Consider the following 13,971-nt stretch of genomic DNA (forward strand, 5'->3'; position numbering starts at 1 on the left):
ATCCCTGAAGTTAAAATGGGTGCATGAGAAAATGTGAAGAAAGCTGATGGTGCCCTGCTATTGAGAGAGAGAGAGCATCTGGGGTTTTAAAGGCTTGAAGTTAAACAAGTGGCCATCTAGCAGAGAAGCAACAAGCCCACATGGAAGAAGCACACCAGCCTGTGTGATCATGAGGGTTTGATGGATTGGGTATCAGGCATCAGAAGACCCAAAAAAATATGTCAATGTAAATGATGGGGGTCGGAGAGGAGACCCAAGGGCCATCTGTAGACAATTGGACATCCCTTTATAGAAGGTTCACAAGGAAGGGACGAGTCAGCCACGGAGCTGCACCGAGAGAACACAACATTCTTCTAGTTCTTTCTTTTTTTTTTTTTTCTTCTAGTTCTTTCATGCTTCCTTCAATCCCACCATCATGACACGAGTTCTACCTTACAAATCCAGCTAGACCAGAGCATGTACACTGGCACAGATTAGAGCTCTTGACATAGAATCCAGCATAGATAAACCCCTGAGGAATAGTAATGGGAGTAGCGATACCATGAGGGTATGGAGAAGGAGGGAGGAGAAACTGGGAACTGACTACAATGATTAACATAGAACCCCACCCCTCCCCATCACGGGGACAAACAACAGAAGCAAGTGAAGGGAAACAGCAGACTGTAAGATATGGAAATGACTTATAATTTATCAGGCCTCCTCAAGGGTGGGTGGGAGGGAAAAAAGCTGATGCCACAGGCTGACACAGAAAGAAAATGTTTTGAAAAGGATGGCAATATATACAAATGTGTTTGATACAACTGATGTATGGATTGTTATAAGAGCTGTAAGAACCCCCAATAAAATGATTAATAAAAAACCTATACGATCATCATAAAGGGATTGCAGTACAAAATAGAGCATTTAATATTCACTTCATCAGTACACATTTAGCAATTACATGTGCAAAGTTTTAAGATTGTATCTTACTCCTAAACAAATCCAAGACAGTTGGTAGTGATTTTAAGTGGGGGAGCCAGAGAGAGGTCTTATTCTTAAGGAAGGTGATCCTCAGTCAACGACCATTTGAGATGACCAGTGTGCAATCACTTATCTCAGGGGCTGTCATTTACTGAGGGAGAAAGTCTAAAATCTACCTTTTCCTCCTAAGGAGCTGCTGGTTGGTTTCCAGCTGTTGGCAATTAGAGCAATCACAGAATTCTATTTTTTTTTTCATTTTATTGGGGACTCATACAACTTTTATCACATGCTTTGTACTTTCTGACCACAACTCCCCTCTTTTAAAGTAACTTTCAAAATGTTTTCTTATTACTGAAAAACAGAAAATACTTATTAGCAAAAAATAAGGAAACATCCTAGAGAGAGAACTGTTAAAATGTGTATATCCTTCTAAATAAATCTTTGGGAGTATGATGTGTACCTGTGTGTTTACTGAGGTGGAATTGTATTCAGTAGGATTGGAATATGCAGATGTTGATCTGAAGGAAACAAAAAGATGATCTTGTGAAAGTACATGTTGTAAAACCAAAGACCATATTTTTCCCAGACAACAAAGCCTTGATCAGCATAAGATTTTAAATTGTATTTCTGCCCATCAAATTCAATGAAATGTAAACCCCTGTTACCTTTTGAATATATACTAAATGCAGGTTATACCACGAATTAGAAGAGGGAGATTTCATGGTTAACTCGCTCATATCTTCAAACACATCTTCACCTCTTACAATTAAGGAGCATTCTTTACTGCAAAAGGAACCCTGGTGGTGCACCAGGTGAAGCATCGGGCTGCCACCTCAGGATCGGCAGTTCCAACCCACCAGCAGCTCCAAGGGAGGAAGTTGAAATGGTCTCCCATAAAGGTGTACAGCCTTAGAACCCTAAGGAGTTGTCCTATAGGAGTCAGGATCTACTCTCTATTAGTCTGGGTACTTTAGAGAAACAAATCCACAGAAAATTCATGTGTAAGAGAGAGTTTATATGACCGATAAGGGCACATCAAGAAAACATCCCAACCCAGTGCTGCCCAAACCCACAAGTCCAATATTAACCCATATGTCTGACACCAATCCACAAAGTCCACTATCTCACAAAACAGACGCAATGAGGCCGACTGCAGGAGGAAAGCTGCGTCAGTGAATGTGTAAGCATCTCAGCTCTGGCAGGGGTCGCCACACTGCTACTCCAGCACCCAAGGCTGCATTGGGGTAGGTCCATGTGGCTTCTTGGGAATGTCTTGCAGGAAGTGAGCCATGCCAGCTGAAGCAGGGAACTGGCTAAGGAAGCTGCACCCTGGTCCGACCATCAGAAAGCCAGAGACCCAAGAACTAGAAAGGTGAGGCTCACTGAGCCATTTCTCTCTCTGCCCTTCAATTCACTTCACATGTGTTTATCGGCCAGGTTGGCACAATAAACTACCTCCTCTTCGATGACAGCATGTTTTTTAGTCAGTCTGGGTTCTGAAGAACAGATAGTCTAAAGAGCTTCAATTTTGTAAACCCTGCCGAGGTTATCCAACTAGACATGATGGACACCTGCTATCCCTTGCTTTCTGTGGCCCCCCACATGCCAGTCTGATCCAGGTCTATGAATCAGACTGGACTTGATAGCTCTAGGTTTGGGGTGAGATTTCACTACGAAGAAAAGTAAAGATCACTTAGAACCAAATTAATCTATAACTGAAGATGATCAACGAAGTAGCTAGTAACTGATGGACGTTTATAAAGAGTTTATACCTGTCAGGCTTCACCACCACAACTTGGCGACTGAACATTTCACAATATGTTCATTTCACAATATGAATTTCCTGGAGAAGTACAAGGAAAAAGTTAAACCACAATAAAATGCTAGAATGCAAAACCTGTCAGCTGATAGTACTAGATTCTGCCTTGAATGGTATAAACAGTGTTCTGTGAGTTGAAATGGCCACAGGGCATTTCATAATTATGTCACGTGTGCCCCGGAGTAAGACAGACGTGCATCTCTAGGAGAGTAAAGACATGAGCGAGGGTCTGAAGTCCTTAATAGGTGATTCTGTGCTTTCAGCATCCTGCCCACAGTATGCCCTGCCCCGCTGTGAGACAGGAGGCATGTACGGACACGAAGAGAAGGGAACAGAGACTAGAAGTCGTCCTGATGGGTCTAGTCACCTACTTAAAACAGGAGTATCCAATTCAGAGTAATTCTCAGGGTTTCTTCTAAAGAAAGACCTTTGGGGGCGCCACCCAAAGGTACATCATGCTTGCAGCTATCTAGTTGCGTATCTTCTCACAAAAACGTACACCCTTATTCTTAATAACTTTCTTCACCGACATTTCAATAAAAGAACCCCCCTCAGAGTTTCCATCTTTTCCAATCTGCTCACACTCTGCCTCACCTCCCATCCTTTGCCCAACTTAGTGTCCTTCCTAAAGACATTGCAAACTGCCAAAAAATAAGTTTTGTGGTTGAAGATATGGAACCACAGTAAAACCTACACCACCAAATTTCAGAATCTGAAGCTACCTAGTGCTTTCCTAGTGCTTTCCTCGGCTTCCAACCAGAGTTATAAACACCAGTATTGGAAGGGAGCCAAGAATATGTGTTTCAAAGGTTCCCACCCATAATTACACACAGAGAAATTCCCCTCTAGGAAAGGAACCACCTCCCATGAAATAAACTCAAGTATCCAGCCCCATTGTCACAGCCTATTCTTCATTCTCCCCTGGAAAGACTGAGCCGAGTGTGGTGGTCCCTCAGGACAAGAGGGCTATATTTAGACTATCAGTGGTTCGTGTGATGGACTTGGCCCTAACTCACAACCACCCCCTGTGTTGCAAAGCGGTCGTGCTCCCTCCAGGTTCCTCAGCTGCACTCTACAGAATTGACAGTCCACCAGGCCTTTTCCCATGGAGCCACTAAGGAGGTTCACTTCCCCAGCTTGTAGGTCTGCAGCCAATCCTAGGCTGACTCCCAGCACCGACGGCTGTTCCCAGGAGCCCTTCTCTACATCCACTCAGAAGGCAGGCCATCTGAAGAAGTGAAACGGAGAGACCTGATCTATCCCCACTCCCTTTTCTTCATTCAGCCAACAATGTACAGAGCCCCCACTGTGTGGCAGCCAATGGGAATACAAATAAGAAGCTGTGGACCCTGCCCTCAGGCAGCTCACAGTCCAGGGAGGGAGCTAGCAACACCCCGTGCCCACACACAAACGAGATGCAAAGGGAGAGTCATAGTCTATCCTATGAGCCATGTGTTCTTCCATAGAAAGCTTTCAGCCTACCTGTGCATAAGGAAGTACACAGCAGAACATGCGTGCAGCATACACCCTAAGTGCTGTGGGATTAAGTGAAAGCGACCATGAAGGAGAGATTGGGGCCAAAAGGAGAAGACAGGTAAGCTAGCTCTTGCCCAATAACAGTGGTTTTACAGCTATCATGGCTCTCTGTGTCCCGTTTCCTTTCCATCACCAACAGATGCTTTTGCAAAACAGGATGTTTCCCTTTGGCAGTGAACAAATTTAAAAGAAAAATAACCACAAATGTACAGTAGAAATGAAGGGAAAGGAAAAATACGAAAACAAAAACCAGTAATCTCATGTCTTTTTGTTGTAGAGGCTTCTAACAGATGCACACCACCTTAACATCTGGGAAAATATCAAATAAGCATTCGTCTTTTCTCTGCTTATTATAGTTATCATGACCCCAATTCTACCTTACAAATCGGCTATACCAGAGCATGTACACTGGTACAGATAAGAGCTGGAAACACAAGGAACCCAGGACAGATAAATGCCTCAGGACCAATAATAAGAGTAGCAATACCAGGAGGGGAAGGGGACAGTGGGGGGAGAAAAGGGGGAACCAATCACAATAATCAACATATAATCCCCTCCCAGGGGGATGAACAACAGGAAAATGGGTGAAAGGAGACAGTGGTCGGTGTGAGACATGAAAAAAGTAATAATTTATAAATTATCAAGGGTTCATGAGAGTGGGGAGTGGGGAGATGAGCTGATACCAAGGGTTCGAGTCGAAAGAAAACGCTTTGAAAATGATGATGGCAACATACGTACAAATGTGCTTGACACAATGGATGGATGTATGGATTGTGATAAGAGCTGTTAGAGCGCCCAATTAAATGATTTTTTTAAGAAAATGAAATTCATCAAAGTGTTTGTTTTGTTTAACCTACCCCCACCCTGCCACTTAACAAAGAGGAAGCAACAAGACATTGTTCTGTGCAGCCGAGAACAATTCCAGGTCCTTCCTGTTGCTGCTTTTTCCTTGACACATATAAGTATGGCACTGATTTTCTTCTTAATTTCAAACAGATTTGTGCTCTAAAGCTCAGTCCCTCCAGTAGCAAGAGTAAACTCCCCTACAGATTAGGGCAGTCAAGCGCTGCTGTCCAAGAGAGTAGTTTGCTTAAATACTGTGTGACAGCTTCCTGAACAATCTCCTAGTGAAGCTGAATTGAATAAGTAAGAAGTATACTTAGGACAGATTTTGTTTCATGAAAATATTTACTAAAGCGCAAAGACAATGTTCTACATCCGACTTTGCTCAGTAGCAACAAGGGTCTTGAAAGTTGGGGAGCGACCATCTAAGTTACAGCTACTGGTGGCGCTCCATCAAGAGCACAGAAGAGTGAAGACAGTTGAAGATGCATGGAAACGTTTAGTCCACTGGAGTAATGGACCATGTGACCCTCAGCCTCCATGATCCTGAGACCGGAAGAACTAAAGGGTTTGGAGTTACGAGGACCCACTGCTCTGAAAGGGATCACATGAGAAAACCTGGATATCGTGGAAGGAAAATGTATAATAAGACTCATCATCATAATGTGTATGAATTGTTGAATGTGAGACTACAATCTGACCTGTAAATGAAAAAGTTTTATTAAAAAAGACAAAGCAAATACCTCGAAATCATTTTTAAAAAAGAGAGAGAGACCAGGCCTATTGGTTGGCTAGAGACTGGTAGAATTCCCAAGACTGTTACCCTGCAGGTCTGGAAATGAATGAACTCACCTCTGTGGCTCTGTCTTCAGTCAAAGATCAACACGGGAAACAGTAGCACTAGGGAGGCGCGCACTCTTTGTCATGAGCGTGCATTTGAGATGACAAGGGCAGCATTTAGCCAAGGACCAAGTTCAGAAGGGTTCAGAAAGAAGGAGGCATAGGGACAGATCATATAGGCATAAGCAGGGTTACATAGCGGGGGATTCCAGGCAAAGACATGTAACAAAACGTGTAGGAGTGGTTGGATGGAAAACTGGTTTGCGTAGTAAACCTCCACCCAACAGACAATACCAAATGCTTTTCATTAAACAACATGAAAAAGAGCGCGTGGATTGGAAGGCGGAGCAGGATGGTACTGTTTGGGGCATGCTGTTTTCGGTGAGACCTTCAGGTGGGATGCCCATCCGATCATTGATAGAAGCATGAAGCTTGGCCAAAAGGGCCTGGAGCCCTGCAGGTGGAGGCCTTGGAGCAGCTGTCAGCCGGGGACTAAAACCATGAACCTGGGCAGATTACCAAACGGAGCAAAAAACAGAGCAGCAAGCCAGCAGACGTCACCTTCTCAGGGCAGGTAGAAGAGCTCCCACAAGTAGAAGAGAGCCAGGGGACACCGTGTCTGAGAAATTGAAGGAGAGACAGACTGCTCGTCGCGGAGGGAGTGGCAGCTGGGATTTGCAACGTGGAGCTCCGTGTGGTGCTTGCAAGGGCCGTTTCATCTGTGCTCAGGACAGTGAGTTCACCAGCGACCAGGAAGAGAACACGGACTCCGACTTCCAGAGACCGAGATGAGAAGCGAAGACTTAAGAAGGAAGCGACTAAGGGCAGATAGGCTCAAACGCGCCCTCTGTTCTCAAGGACAGGGAAGCCTTAGGTGAGATTGAGAGCGTGGGTGCCTGTGAAGAAGAAAGAGGCGCAGCTGGAGCTGAGAGAAGCTGAGAACAGACGGGGAAGTGGAAGAACAAGGGAAGCCCAGCCAAAGAAAGACACGCCCACGCCCCCACCCCTCGAGGAAAGCAAGTGTCCGAAACAGTAGCTTATCCGCTTCCCAATTTCAGGGATCTGCGAGAGCATTTTCGTTTCTTTGTCTAGGGTTTTAACATGTATTCATAGGGTTCAAAATTAAATTATAAAAACTTTATCATTAAAAAGCTCCCTCTAATCCTCTATCTGCTTAGTTTCCCCTCGCACCCCCCCCCCTATAAATGTACTTCTAGGTTTCTTTAAGCACATCCCGGTACAACAAAATACAAGTGCAGGTTCTTATTTTCATCCCTTTTGCCAAAAAATGCACCCTGTCTCTATGTCTTCTGTGTTTTATTTTTCATCTCTTAGCTACGCCTTTGAGAATCTTATCATTATCATTGCATATAGAACTGCCCCCCTTTGAGAGCATTTTCTTATTCTGCTGTGTCATGAAAGCCTAAAAAGTGTGTGTGAGAGAGAAAGAGAGAGATCTTTTCATTCCATCAGGTTGAGCTGCCTGCCATTTAATACCATCATAGTCCGGCATTTCTTTTCTTTTCTAAGCAGAGCTTGTTTGACAACACGTTGCTGACAAAATTAACCATTTATTGCTCTTTCCCTATTTCCAAATCAACTCATTGCCTATTCAAACACCTACAAGAATAACAGCTATTTAAGCAAACATCAAATATCCTGATTCCGCAGAGCAAGACTTCAGAATCCACGCTCCGTTGGGGTCGAGGGGCAGAATGAAGGAAACAGGAAGAAGTCCATCTTTGGGTTAATAGCAGGAAACCAGCAGAAACTCAAGATCAGAAATGTCAGGCACATCGAGGACTAGAACAGGAGCGATGATTTGGGTTCAGGGGGAAGATGTCCCCATCAGCCACGGGCACAGAAGAGGTAGATCTGGCGAGAGGTGGGTGAAATGAAAGGCAGAAGTGTGGCATATCTGAACTCCCTCTCTCTTATCTCCTAGACCAGTAACCGGGTAATGTCCTTGACGTGTAATAAGCAGAAGCATTCTGCTTCTCCATAAATGTTTGCATGGGAAAAGATTGCTCCGAAGAGGATGTTGTGCTTTGTTGTATATTTATTTTTTAACTTTTGTAATAATGACGCTGTGTAACAAATCACTTGCAGTTCAGTGTTTAGAAACAAAACAAAACACAACAGCCTTATGTCTGCACGTCAGCTTCAGATTGGCTGATCCAGGCTGACCTCCCTCGGCTAAGTGGCTTTACTTCGAGCTGGGGACTTCTCACTGAGGATTGGTCTCGGGGCTAATCCACAGGTGTTCATCCTAGGTCCCACGTGGAAAGGATACCAGCCAAGCAGGACAAGCGCTTCTCAGGGTAAAGGCAGAAGCACTAGAGGACAAGCCCAACCCTTCAGCCACCTGCCAGGCCTCTGCTTACATGACATGCACGAAAATCCCATCAGCGCAAGCAAGTCATACTAGATTCAAGGTGTGCCTGCAGTGGAGTCACATGAATAAGAATATAATTAGTGTAAGATACTGGACGGCATGAGAAATGAGAGCCAATAATTCAGTCGCCCACCCAGACTTCTCTTTAAGTATTCCCTCTGTTCAGTGGGCAATAGCTACATTGCTGAGTTATTTAATTATGAAAAAGAAATGTGTATGCACTTCTTCATTTATCTACTATCTCAGTTTCCGTCACTCTGCATTGATGACACGGATGCCATCTGCCTGGCAAGAAGGAACACCAAGCTGTGAGGGGAGAGGAATGTTGACTGGGATGTCAACTTGGCTGCGCCATCAGTCCTAGTGGTTTAGCATTTATGTAATGGTGTAATTCCACAGTTGATTAACCATGTAGTCTCCAGCACCTCGTGACTTCAGGTGGTCATCTCCATTTCTGCATAACGCCAAAGACACATGAGGATGTGATCTTCGGAACCTGACCATATCAAGACTCACGGAGGTACATTTGAATAGACGAAACACAGTTTATACTTTGTGTACTTATCCACATTTTACTGATGTACAGACTGAGTCACAAGAAACGTGTCAAAGGGATTTGTGTGCAAAAAAATCCAGTAGAGAGAGAAAAGGAGCAAAAGGAAACTGAGATAATCTCAGAGAAATGGTCAAATTTCTAAAGAATACAACTTACCAAAATGAACATAAGAAAACTAGAAAATCTGAATGGGGATGAATTTTTTAAAAGAAATCAAATCCAATATTTAATACATTTTCTACAAAGAAAACTTCAGAGTCAGATTACTTCTCTAGTAAATTCTTCCAAACATCTACAGAAGAAATAAAACCAACTTTATCCAACTTCTTCCAGGTAATTAAAAAAGGAAATACTTCCCAACTAATATTAAGAGGCTAGAAGAACGTTGGAGCCCTGGTGGTGTAGTGGTTGCACCTTGGGGCTGCTAACCACAAGGTAAGCAGTTTGAGGCCACCAGCCATTGCTTGGGAGAAAGATGAGACTTTCTATTCTTGTGAAGAGTTACAGTCTTCACAAGAAGTTACATAGGGCAGTTCTACTCTGTCCTGTAGGATCACTATGAGTCAGTATCCAGTCGATGGGAGTGAGGGAGGAGCGAAGAACCTTGACAATAAAAATCTGGCAAGAAACGGCCTTTCTAGCCATCGTGTTTTTAAATCTTATCAAATAAGTGGCTAGAACTATCTAAAAACCCCTTCATGGGGATTGAATCTCAATTCACTGCTATCGATCGAGTCAATTCTGGCTCATAGCAACCCTATAGGACAAGGCAGAACCGGCCCTATGGGTTTCTGAGACAGTAGCTCTTTATGCGAGTGGAAAGATTCATCTTTCTTCTGACAAGCAGCTGGGAGGGGGGGGGAGGGGGCGGTTTGAACTGCTGCCTTTGTGGTTAGCAGCCCAACGGGTAACCACTGTGCTACCAGGGCTTCTGCAACTTGCTAATAATGTGAATAAAATTCACATTATTTGGGTGGGGCCATGCAAATGAGGTCTATAGACCAACCTGGGGCTTGGTAAGTATTGCCATCCCACTAGGTTTACAATGATTCATCTCAGAAGCTGAAGGGGGAATCCCATTACCATCAAGAAAGAAGAGTTAAGAGTGGCACACATCCTTTGGACCCCAAGACCCCTGCACTGAACCTTCTAGATTCAGGAATCAGGGAGTTGTGACACCAGAGATAGCAAGAGACCTTGGAGGCAGAGAAACAGCAATGGCGGAGAAAGGAAAAGTGAAGCGAATGAGGCAGCGCGATGAGCTTCCCAGTGCATGGAGTGAGGAAGGTGAGTGCGTGCCTTCGGCGGAGGCTTAATGGACAGAGTTTCGGTGCCGCGGGCCGAGAGGCAGAGGGCCTCGGGTGCTTGTGAGCACAGATGGTGAGAGAAGTCTGCCCGGACCAAAGAACTGTATCCTAATTCTGAATTTTAACCCCAGAATCATGAGTACTGTCTGTGAGTTCTATGTAGCCCTGGCACCAATTATCAAACCCAGAAGTCCGCGTGCCAAGGGAGACAGCCGGTGTCGGAATGGGTGAGATGGTGGAGGGGGAGGTACATTTGACTTCTGCCTCACAGGAATTGGGGTTGGGCTGATGCTGCTGAAGGCGATTCTCCCTGCCTCTCCTGAAGTCAGAGGAGGTCAGATGCCATTCCCATGCCGGGCTCCTTCCTTCAATCGAGGCAGACAGGTCAGCTCGGAAGTTTGTGACACTGTTTCGGCGTTTCCAAAGGGACGATCTTGACAGATTTTCTCAGAGTACCCAGAATGATCACAGGGTTACATAGATTACATATGTTATATATCATGTACATATTATATATATACACCACGAAGTGAGTTATTCTGGAAATGCAAGTACTGTTTGCATTTCAATATAAAGCAATGTAATTCAACATTTTCATGGAAAAAGAAGGAAAATCATATCATCTCCATAATTCAATAAAAGTTTTGTTTTTTTGTTTTGTTTTTTTACGGCTCGAAGTCTTTATTGATAGCAACGGCGAGACATGGGGGTGGGGGTGGGGAGCAGCTCCCACTCGAGGCGACGTTCAGAACCCGAGCGCCAGCCTCCAAGAGCCAATAAAAGTTTTTGATCAATCCAACTCTACTCATGATTTTACAACATACCTGTAGCAAACTATGACTAGAATAGTGCTTTCAAAATATACTAAAATGCACCTACAAAAATCTGTAGTGAACATCATATATAAAAATGAAGTCTGTTGAAACCTCTCTGTGAGTTTGGGACTGAAACACAGGTACCTTCTATTTGGTATTATTCCGAAGGTCCTATCCTGTGTGGTCAGGAAAGAAAAATGAATAAGTGGCATGGAATTAGTAAGATAGAAATTACCTGCAAGTGACACCATTGTACGCAAGGAAGAAGAAAGACTACAGGAAAACAATCGGAATTAGGAAAGCTACTAGGTAAAGTTTAACACCAGATATCTGGAAATCAATGGAATTTCTATATACCAAAAAAATGAAATTTCATAGAAACTGAAATTTAAAATAGGATCATTCACAGTAGCATTAAAAAATATAAAATGCCTAGGATTGAATCTAACAAAATGTTCAAGGCCCTCTACACTGAAAAATATTGAATCAAATTAAAGTTTTAAATAAATGGATCGATAGACAATGTTTATGAATTATTTTTAACTGCTGTCAAGTTAATTCTGATGCATGGTGATTCTGTGTGTGCCGAGTAGAACTATTCCATCGAGGGGTTCCCAGAGTTCCTTGGTGGGTTTGAACCCCCAACTCTTCAGCTAGTAATTGAGTGCTCAACTGTTTGTGTGACCCAAGGACTCTGCTCATGAATTAGAAGTTTCAATATTGTAAATATTTTAGTTCTTCTCAATTTCATTTAGATCTTCAGTGATATCCTATTCTATAAAGTTTCCAACAGAGATTTTTAAGATGACAATCGATAGACAGATTAAGAATGCATATTGGAATAGAGGGGTCAAGGCCAGCCTAGATAACCTTGAAAAGAATAATTTACTTGTGCAGTCACTTATGACGGAGGTGGCACTGAAGTACAATGGGGAAAATGCGGGTCAGTGTGGTATTTATATAGAAAAGAGCTCATCATGACCCTTACGTCACCGTATACAAACCAGATTCCAGATGACCTCAGATGTAGAGAGGAAAAGTGAAGTAATACAATTTTAATGAAGAAAACAGGAGAACATCAGTGTGCTCTTGGGGTAGGCAAAGACTTCTTAAACAGGACATAAGAAGCACTGAAACCATCAGGGGCAAAAATAACTGAACTCCAATAAAGTAAGAACTTAGGTTCATGAAAAACATTAAGAATGTGAACAGATAAATCATGGCATGAAGGAAGATATTCGTTATATTTATTTCTGACAAAGTCCTTGGATAAAAAATATATTTAAAACTTGCATATCTGTTAGAACAAGGAAGGCAGTTCAATAGAAAAATAAGCATATTTTGAACAAGTAGTTGTCAAATGAGCAGTATGAAATGGTGCTCACATAATCAAGCAAAAAACGTGGTCAACATCAGCAGTCACCGAACTAAAACCGCAGTGCGGCACCCCCATGACACACCGACAAGGACGAAGCTCTATTGTCAGTAAATCTGTAGGGTAAATGAAAAGTAAATTGAATTATCATTTTGGAAAACTGTTCAGCAGTATCTATTAAACCCCAACATATACTAATCCCATTGCAATTCCAAATGAAATGCATCAAAAGATGTGTATAGATAGCATTATTTGAGATAGCTACAAACTGATAGCACACAAACGCCCATCAGGAGTTCTCACTGTAGAATATTCATACAGTAGACCGAGGAGAACGAACTCCCGGGGAGTATGGATTAGAACCGCATGCAGCGATGTGGAGGACTCGCATGAGCAGACTGTTGGGATCGAAAGGAATCATGTGGCTGATTCATTTATTTCATGTGAATGCTAGAGGAGCCATGGTGGCGTGGTGGGTACGAATTGGGCTGCTAACAGCTAACCACAAGGTCAGTGGTTCAAACCACTAGCCTCTCAGCAGGAGAAAGATGAGCTTTTCCACAAAGATTTACAGTCTCAGAAACCCACAGGAACAGCTCTACCCTGTCCTGTCAGGTCCACATGAACCCGTTTGAATACAAATGCCAATCACAACGCCAATCAATCTATGCTGTTGAAAATCAATATAGTGGCACCCTCAGTGTTGCTAGTATTGTTCTGTGTGTGTGTGTGCACAGTGCCAATATAACTTTAGTTACAGAATCAGGTGTCAAGCAGGATTTGGCTCATGAGCTATACTTTGCTGGCACCTGGAATAAAAGTCTAATGGAATACAATAACTTTTATGAGGTAATATAATCCCAGAGTTCCATCATGAAAGGAAATAAAAAGATACTCTGTTTCTTGATCTGGGTTCACAGATACATTTATTTTGTGAAAATTCTTTAAACTGTGTGTGATATGTGTGTTTACCAGTCTGTTGGTTTAATTTAATGCAAAGTTTAAAACAAATAAAAATTGTGGAATATTGGAGAATAAGAAGAAAACCAAGATTTTAGCCAAAGTTTGCTGTGAGTGATTTATTTAAATATAACTTATGTTCTTGAAAGCCTTGGACCTATATCGAGCAAATGCTGGTGGTAGTAGAGAACATGCGCTTTCTTATCCTTAAAAATATTTTTGTCCATGGCACAGAACATTACAATTCAAAGTGAAATCTGAAGACCACTGCTAATCTGTAACATTTTGTTATTAGACCACGAGATAAAGAATTTATGCTAGAATACAATCAACATTCTAACTTCATTATTGCTATGAAAAAAAAGTCAAATGCAATAATATTTGAAAGTGAACTGTGATAAGTTAAAGATGTGTATTATAAACACCAGGGCAACAAGAAAAATAATGTTTAAAAGTAGTATGACTAATAAGGCAATTATGCTTATAAATTATATAAATATTCATAAAATATTCAATTCAAACTAGGATACAAGAAAAGAAGAGAAATAAATTTTGGAGGGGGGAT

The sequence above is a fragment of the Echinops telfairi genome, unplaced genomic scaffold (assembly GCF_000313985.2).
Source record: "Echinops telfairi isolate 266 unplaced genomic scaffold, ASM31398v2 ScPeMD7_7420;HRSCAF=8458, whole genome shotgun sequence".
In the NCBI taxonomy this organism is placed as follows: Eukaryota; Metazoa; Chordata; class Mammalia; order Afrosoricida; family Tenrecidae; genus Echinops; species Echinops telfairi.